Below are 9,197 nucleotides of genomic sequence, written 5' to 3'. Positions count from 1 at the left end.
ATCTACTGTTCATATCAGTGCATCGGCACACAGAGTCCGACACACAACCAATATCAGCTGTAAGCTATAATCCAGGCTACTGTCTGCTATGTGACACTGAATATTTTTACAGGAACCAATGAAATGTGTTCCAGCCTTTTAGATGCTTCTTGTAAGCGAGAAGAACCAGCCGAGTTAAAATAAATCTGTTCTCAGGTCACCTCCAGGAGCTGAGGGAAGCAGCAGGAGGCCAACCTAATATTTAAACCAGTGAACCTGCAGAAAACTCACACAGCCATGGGAACAGACTGAAACCGACCCGCACTGAAGTTCAAACTCTCACTAAGGTGGCACATAACTGCTCATACAGGAAAAGAAGCTCTGATATGAGACCTTATGTATTTGCTTTCCAGCTGTCACACAGACAAGATTTGTATAGATTTCTTCAGCTATTAAGTGAAAAGTCTGACTCCTGTGTCGTTTTATACTTTTAAAAATTATTTCAACATCCACTTTTATTCTAAAAACCTTAGAAATTCACTTTACACCTATAAACCTACGGTAACACCCAAAGCAATACTAAAGAAACACTCCCTGACCCAAAGCAATGAACCACTCCACACATTCATAACATCCAGACTGGACTCCGCTTCCCAGAACTTCCAGTTTGACCGCTGAAGGCAGAGTTTGTAGTTTTGAAGCGTCTCTGCTAAAACTTTCTATACAAGCTAATCTTGATTAATGTCCCCGATGGCACCCCATAACTCTTTGTCTGTTTTTACAACAAAAATCACAATCAATAAATCTCTTATTATTTTGACTCCTGTTCTTTGGAAGCACTTTAAAATGAATATTTGCCTCGAGTACCTATAAATAAATAGTATCCAGGTTGAATTTATTACAAATTATGACAGAAATGTTGCCCAGACATCTTCTTTACCAGTTGAATAATTCTTAAAAACAAAAAGTTGCTGCCTGGTTTTAGGCACATGGTATTTAAGGGGTTAACTGGTCTGTAAACATATAGTCTCTATGAAATAGCTGAAGTTAATGTTTAAGATAACCACTGAAGGACACTCCCAGCACACAAATCCCAACACAGAGATGAGGCTGAGATAGCAAAAACTTCTAAAGAATAACCGGAAATAAACAAGATTTATCTGTTTTTCCTCAGGGCTTTTAACTCTCCTATCTAAAGGCAGGACTAATAACTATCCAAGCAACTTATAGGAAGCTATGTGATTTAAAATGTATAGTTATTTTTCCTGTAACTCGCGTTAGTTGTGTCTCCTGTTTTGCTAGAGAGTAGTGTAAAAACCCTCAAAGTTGTTGTGAAACCAAAATATTGTCAGAAACCCTCAAATAATTTATTACGTTAATGTTAAACTTTTCGTTTCAGCTTTACGTATCAAAAATTACCAACACATGTCCCAATAACCAAGAAATGCAACTATTATTGTCTTGATTGGGATGTAATGTTTGTCACGTTCTACAGTAACAAGTGTTTTTGTGTGAGGTACTTTCAGAGAATTGACAAATAAGAACCTGCTGTTCACATGTTTGATGTTAAGGACAGGACTTTCAGAAGACCGAACAAATTTGAGTTGTTTCAAAAAGTAAAAGAAAATGACTGCATGAGATTGGTTCAGAAAGTTGCATCTGAATGAACCAAATGACCTTTGGAACGATGAAGGTAGAAATGTTTGTCCTCAAGATGTTATGAGGGAAAAAACGCAGCAATATGTTCACAATCCTGCAAGCCCACCAAGCATGGTGGTGATGATTTCGTCTTATTTTGCAGCCACAGAAACCAAACCGATTCCAGGCACTGAGTTGACCACAAATAACCCGAGATACCAAAAAATTCTGGTGTCAACAACACCGCAGAAACACAAAATCCTACCAAGTATTTTTGTCTAGTTTGTAGGACAAGTACCATAATATCTTGTTTTAAGTAAATAATTCCTTAAAATTGATGGAAAAAAGACTAGTTCCACTGGCACTTTATTTTACTAAAACAAGACATTTTTGCCCTGTTATAAGTTCATTAATCTGCCAGTGAATCTAATACTTTTTTATCAATATTAAGTAAATTATTGACTTAAAACAAGCTCCTATTTCTTGCTTAAAAGTTAATGGTAAGCTAGTCTTGTCTTTTGTCAAGTGAACTAAGATATTTCCACTACAAACTTGACAAACATAATTGGATTTTTTATATATATTTTATTAATTTTTTTTCTTATTGCGAATTTAGTTAATATAATTTCCTTATTTCTCTGACCTTCCAAGTATTTACTCTAAATTATAACATAAATAAATTCAAATGTCGGTTATTTAGGAGACGATCAACTATTTACAATACCGTCAACTTAATAAAATAATAGACTAAGTCATTTTTTACCTAAATGATTGTCTGGAAAGAAATTATTTAGTCCATTATTATAGGAAGGTGAAAACATCACAGTTGGACTAATGGAGAGTTTTAACAGTAAGTGTAGTTTGTCAGCTGCTCTAAATAATCTTAGGCAAAATGTTTCGCATGATTAAATATTTCACATGCTTATCACATGCTACAAAGTAAATCTTTAACCAAACTATTTATTTCTGCTGTAAATGAGATTTATAGCATCTGAATAGCCTCCAAGACAAGCTGTCCAACATAAATCTGGCAGAAAGTTGCAAAAATATTCAGAGCATTAGAAAAGTTTTTCAATCTTTCATGGCGTCTTTGAAAGAACAGATGAAATCCTGAAATGATTTTCGTCTCTACTGCAGGGATGTTTTAGATTTTTGTGTCTTCCTCCACCCCATTAAACTGGATTATTTAAGTTTAAGAGCCTATTGTAGTTTAAAGGAACAGTTGATTAAATGAAAGAATAGAGATTAGATAAAACAAACTATCAAAGAGTTTATCCAGCAGTCAAGTTATCTGTTTACTTTAGTTTTCTAATCTCGACTAAATATTAACTCATCAATAAAATAAACCGACTTCTATCGTCTCAGATGACTTTTATTCTTTTGTTTTACGTTACGTGATTTCATAATGCACATAATTAGTTTCATAATTCAACACATTTGTTCGTTTTGCCCAGATGAGCAGCACAGAGAGTGTGTAAGGAGTGTTTGTGTGTGAGTGTTGGTTTGCTGATGATGCGTCTCGCGTTTCCTCAGTGTCACCTTTCACAGAGCTGCTCCTGATTATTGACTCGGGTCAATAAGGTCAGAACCAACCAGCAGCTGAACCCAGCAGTCCAATCACAGGCAGAGTTTATTTCTTCTGTTAGACACGCTAAAAATACAACAGCTGTCAGTTTAACTCAGATGAGGTTTAACTTCTGAAAACAAAATTCTGAAATTTTATTCATGATTTTAATCTTAATTTGTAAAATGCATCCCGCTTGTTAGAATAAGCCTCACCTCGTTCATTTTTAGATTTAGCCACACACCTGGTTTTTAAGCAAAATAAGAGAAATTATATTGTATATGGACTTAGATTAAAAATTTACTATATGAGGTTTTGATTTCATAATTGTTTGAGAAATCTCAATATTTTTCCTCCTTTTCATGTGTATTTGTGGATAATACATTTTATCATCACAGGGCTGTCTTTTGTTATTGTTCATTATTCATTAGTTTCTACTTTGTACAAGTGTTATTTATTTATCCTCTTTATTTTGGAGTCTGGGGACTCGTTTGTGGGTTAAAATCTTTTAAACTCTGATTACTATTCATCCTTTTGTACAATATCTATACTTCTAAAAATCAAATAAAAAGAAAAATGTAAAGCAAAGAAAAGTTGTGTAATTGAGATTTTAAAGTTTGTCGGTGTAAATGTTCAGCGGTTCTGGTGTTCAAATCCAGTCACAATTGTCTGTTTTTGGTTACAAACTTTTAATCTGTAAAATTTTGGATAATTTCTTTCGATGGCTCAGATTGAATTTAATGAGATGCAAGAGAAAGTGCTCAGAAATTTTATCCAGTAAATGTAGCATAGACTTTTACAGAAGAGGACTGGGGCCACTGAAAAAACAAGCAAAAAAATCTCACTTTTTTCTCAGAATTTGACTTTAATCTCACAATCTCCTCTGAGATTAAAGTCAAAATTCTGAGTTTAAAGACAGATTGTGAAATTCTAGTCAGATTTTTACAGTGACCCTAATTCTCTTTCACACACTTGTGCTCTTCCTACCCCACCTGTTGCTATCAGTTGTTTGTCATTTGGCTGAACGTTTTCATCATCATGTATGATGAGTTTAGCTACTTTTAGCTATACTATAGCTAAAAGTAGCTAAAGAAAAATGAAATAATCTGCATAAAGGTTTCATCATTAAATAGGACAACGTTCAGTTTTTGAAAGTTACATTGAACCAAAAAAGCTGAAGATTCTCTTACAGTTTGCATGTAACTTTGCACATCACCACTTTCCTAAAATAATGGTCAAAGGGCATGATTTTTTTTTGGTCAAAATCACTTTTGAAATAAATAAAACAGGCCATTATTTTAGGAAGGTAACAATATTTTGTTCAGATTCAGATGACACACATTAACCAGTCAGCATGATTCCTGCCCAGTTTTATCAACTGAGCCCAAAGTTCAGGTGTTGATAATAACATAAGAACTTTCTAACATCCCAGCAAAACAAGAGCACATGGTTGTCCTCTCTGAACCCTGTTTGGGTCCGACGTGCGGATGTGAGGTGTGTGCTGAATCTGACTGCTGATTGGTTTCTGATGTGCAGGTGTGACGTATAACAACAGTGCAAGTGAGGTTGAGTTTGTCCTTTCAATAAAACGGGGTCATCAACAAACAGTGGCTGGACGCCACGTGCAGAACCGAGTCAGAACGGCGCTTTTTAGCTTCAGCAATACATAAAGTTACACTAAACAGGACGGTGTTAAACTACTTCATGTTTAATAAGCTTTTAGGTGGCAGCGGATTCAGGAAAATCTGCTATAGTTCTATCATGTTTTGATTAGTTGAACCAGTCCTTATAAGCTGCATATCTGTATGGCAAATTAAAGGTCAGGAAAAAACTGCAATCACTTCCTGTAAAAAACACGAGACAGCAAAATATGAGAGTGACAGGTTTTCCCTGTGGGTGAGCATCAGAGTGGTTGTGTCACCCATCATGATTAGGAGTACTTTTAATCATATTATGAATGAGATAATAATAATGTTTGAATGAGAAAAGCACCTTGTAAATCAAATCTTTAGAAAATCAACAGGTTAAAGCTGCAGTGTGTAACTTTTATTTAAAGGATTGGTTACCTACACCTTCTACCTGAACTGCTGTTGCTCTCTGAAGAAACTCACTGCCTCCAACTAAAAACAACCAATCAGAAACAGGGGGAAGGTCTTAGCGCTGTCAATCACCCCTGTGAACAAGCTGCATACTTTTCCTTGTGATTCCGTCTGTTATAAAACTCTTATTTATACAATTTATTTAAAAATATTTATTTAAAAGTTAACATGTATTAATGCAACACACAGAGTTTATTTATTCATTTATTTATTCATTATTTCAGCAGCTTGTTTCTAGGATCTCTCTTCACAGGAGTCAGAAGGACTTGATGTGCTTTCAAGATTAAATTAAAAAATGTGAAATAAAACCTCGGCTAACGTGCAGCAGGATGATTTTTTTAACGAGTTTTCTGACAGGAGTGGGAGCTGCTTGTTGCATCAGAGGAGAGCTAGTAACAAAAACTCCCTAAATGATGTAGTTCTCCTGTTTTATAACGGTTCTGAACAAAGTGGCCGTCATGCTGACTTAAGTATTATAATTATAGCAACACGTCTGTTCTGGGGCTGTGATGGAAGCAAATCACAGTGACCTGAATCTGCAGCTGCCTGTTTGTTCATGTCAAAAGAACATGTTGTCTGTACTGACAGAGAAACTGTGATCAATGATTTTCTCTCGGGTCAATACTGGAATCTTGTCCCCCCCAAGTTCATCCTTTATACAATTTTTTAAATGTATTTTTTTACAGCGAATTAAAAGAAACGTAAACTCTCTTCGATTATTAGGGAAATCTTGAAGTTATTTAAAAAAAAAACACTAAATCTTACCAAGTATTTTTTATCTAGTTTTTAGTGCAGATATCTCCATATACTGAAAATGAGACAAAACTAACTTACAGGTACATTTTTAGCAAGATATAGAAGCTTATTTCAAGTAAATGATTCCTAATTATTAATAAAAAATAAGTAGTTCCACTGACAGATTATTTAAATGTCTTGTTGTAAGAGAATGTGTCGGTGGAACTACTACTTTTTCATCAATATTAAGGAATTATTTTGCTAAAAAGTTACTTGTAAGTCAGTTTTATTTTATTTCTGGTGTATTAAGATATTTGCACTAAACCAGATCAAAAAGAGAATTTTTATTTTTGCAGTGTGGGATTAAATACTAGAAATACTCTCTTAGTTTTTTTTTTTTAATTATACACAATGTAGTTACTGAATTATTCAGAATTAACTAATAAGCCTTTTTCAGTTAAAAAGCTTTAAAATTATTTATTTTCATATCAATCAGATACATAAGTTTGAAGCCAGGAAGCCTGGCAGAAAGTATGGCGCTCACGTTTCCACGAATCAACAGTTTGTAGGGTCAAAGGTCGGAATGTTTCAGCGCATTTTATAGAAACTCCCAGAGCTGCATTTAAACGTTGCTGAGCATTTTAAATTCTTCATGCCTCTCATGGGTGGACATGAACTGCTGCTGACACTAGGGGGCAGAATAGGTTCATGTTTAAACACCGGTTTGGAGCATTAATTACCGTCCTGTCCTGCCTTTTCAATGTCACACTTTCAATTATGGACGACCTTTTTTGCCTTGCACGGCAGCGTTCGTGCATTTCGATGGAATTCCTAAAGCAGCTCCGGTAAATATATGTGACCTCAGAGCAGACGCTCAAAAATGAGGAATTACTTGGAGGCTGATGGAGCCCTTAACAAAACACAAAGGGCATTCAAAAGGTCTTGGCTGCCTTTTTGGAGCTGTAAGCTGCCTGTAATATAACTGGGGACAGAATGAGTAAATAATTCAAGATATATGATCATATAGTTTTAAAATTATGATTTGTATTTGTATTTTTGTTTGCACATAGCAAAACAAAACCGAAAAACACTTTAAAAACAATCCAATATTTAAACAATTAATTTTTTTAAATCCTCAGCACAGACAAAGCATGCTATGATCACACACAGGTGGCTCACGATTCTTTTTGCTAGCAGAGAAAATGATTAATCTGAAGCTGCAGTATGTAACTTTTTTTTAAACAAGTATTTTTACATACTTGTTGAAACTGTCATCATGACAGTATGGTATGAGACAGAGAATCTGTGAAAAAGTGAAGCTCCCCAACCTTAAGACCCGTCTCTTGGCTCTGATTGGTTGTTTTGGGTCAGGAGCCGTGGATTTTCTCAGACGGCAATAGTAGCTGGAGGAGGAGATCGATCTGTTCACAGGTTATCTGTCTCATAACACGGTGGTAGTTTTAACAAATACTGTACATTATAAAAAATTTGTTCAATAAAAGTTAAATACTGCACCATTAATGTCAAACAGCAAGAAAAATGAAATGAATTTCTTTTATCTGGGAATGTATATTTCTGGACACCACTGCATTTTCTGTTGTATTAAACTTTATGTTTAATGCATTTGAGTTGGTACAAAAACATCACTCAGACTAAGATGTTGTGATTTAGTTACACTGACTTCTATGAAAGCTGTAAACACAAAACAACTTCAGAGCCATTGCACTGTAGAAACACTGGAACTGCATTCGGTTGAGGAGTTAAATCAATTCCACACTAAGCACCTTAAGAAGATTAAGCTACTATTCTTTATGCTGTGCATGCTACGCCATGCAAAGACATATTGAGACATGGTGCACCGGCAGAATGCTAATTCATGCTAAAAGCAAGCCAAACATATGCTCTGCTTTGTGTCTGTAGCTGCACTATTAGATCAGTCACTGGAAACGAATCCAGTCAAGCTGAGAGACTCTGGTGCCAAAAGATATCACTGCAGCATATGAATTAACGTTCGTCTCACTTATCAGAGCCATTAGGACAGGAGTTATGATTTCACATCAATGTCCAGAGCTCAAGGTGCCCACATTGTTTCCCACTTTACAAAATTAGCAGACTGAATTTCTTCTGGAGTGTTTCATTATCATCCATTTGAGGCAAATAAGAGGACGCTGAGCCAATTATGCTGTGAGGCATCTTTCTCAGCTCATCAAAGGAGGAAATTTGAAAACATTTTCAATTTTCATTAACAGTGGCGGAGCTAGACTTTTAAAGTTGGGGGGGCCAAGGGGGGGCCAGGACTACGTCTGGGGGGGCAAAATTTAAAATGTGTGTGTGCACATATATATTTATATATAAACTAACCAAACTGAACCAAATATTCAGTTTGGTTATTTAAAAAAATAACCAAACTGAATATTTGGTTATTTTTTTAAGCCCCTCTGTCATTTGGCAGGTTATAATTAACACCTTTGACTGGCCCACATGGAGACATGATAGACTTTATGCAGAGTTCATCGCATAGGAAACTAAAATCAATCAATAAAAAGATCCTTTCTGAATATCATCTCATGGACACTGAACTAAATGTCTTTCTGACCGGGAGCTGACAGCGTGTTGAAGAGTTATGGACACCTTGGTTAGGAAGCTCTGTTTGGACAGGTAATTTGACAGCTAAAAATATTTCGGATCGGACCAGAACTGTTTGCCTGATGGTGGTTCGGGCTTCTAATGAGTTTACATTTAATGAGTTTGCAGCACACAGAGAAAACCTAAAGAGAATGTGATCTACTTATTGTAGTTTATGTAGAGGAATAACAGCTGACTGTTGAGAGAGGAAAGAAATTAAAGTGCAGATCCGTTAGAAACAAGCGCAGAGCGCTGGGCGATAAATGCGCATAAATGCTCGTTACGCTCAAATTAATCACAGATGAGACGACAAACGCAAAATCTACAATATATAGTTACACTGCTTACGTTAATGTTTTAAAAACAAAACCACTAAAAACTTAACTGAGTTAATATGTCAGATTCCCTCCTCACCCTCATCTTGATATGAACAGAGAGCAGTTAGCTGGTTTCTGTCCAGAATGTGATCAAGCGCATGCTGACCACTTGGTGCGCAGACAGTTGGTCCACTGTGCGCAGACAGTTCTCTGTACATCGTGGAGCTCATTATTAATCAT

The sequence above is a fragment of the Poecilia reticulata genome, linkage group LG10, assembly GCF_000633615.1.
Source record: "Poecilia reticulata strain Guanapo linkage group LG10, Guppy_female_1.0+MT, whole genome shotgun sequence".
NCBI lineage: Eukaryota > Metazoa > Chordata > Actinopteri > Cyprinodontiformes > Poeciliidae > Poecilia > Poecilia reticulata.
The sequence above is the reverse complement of the archived record's forward strand: the minus strand, read 5'-3'. Positions refer to the sequence as shown.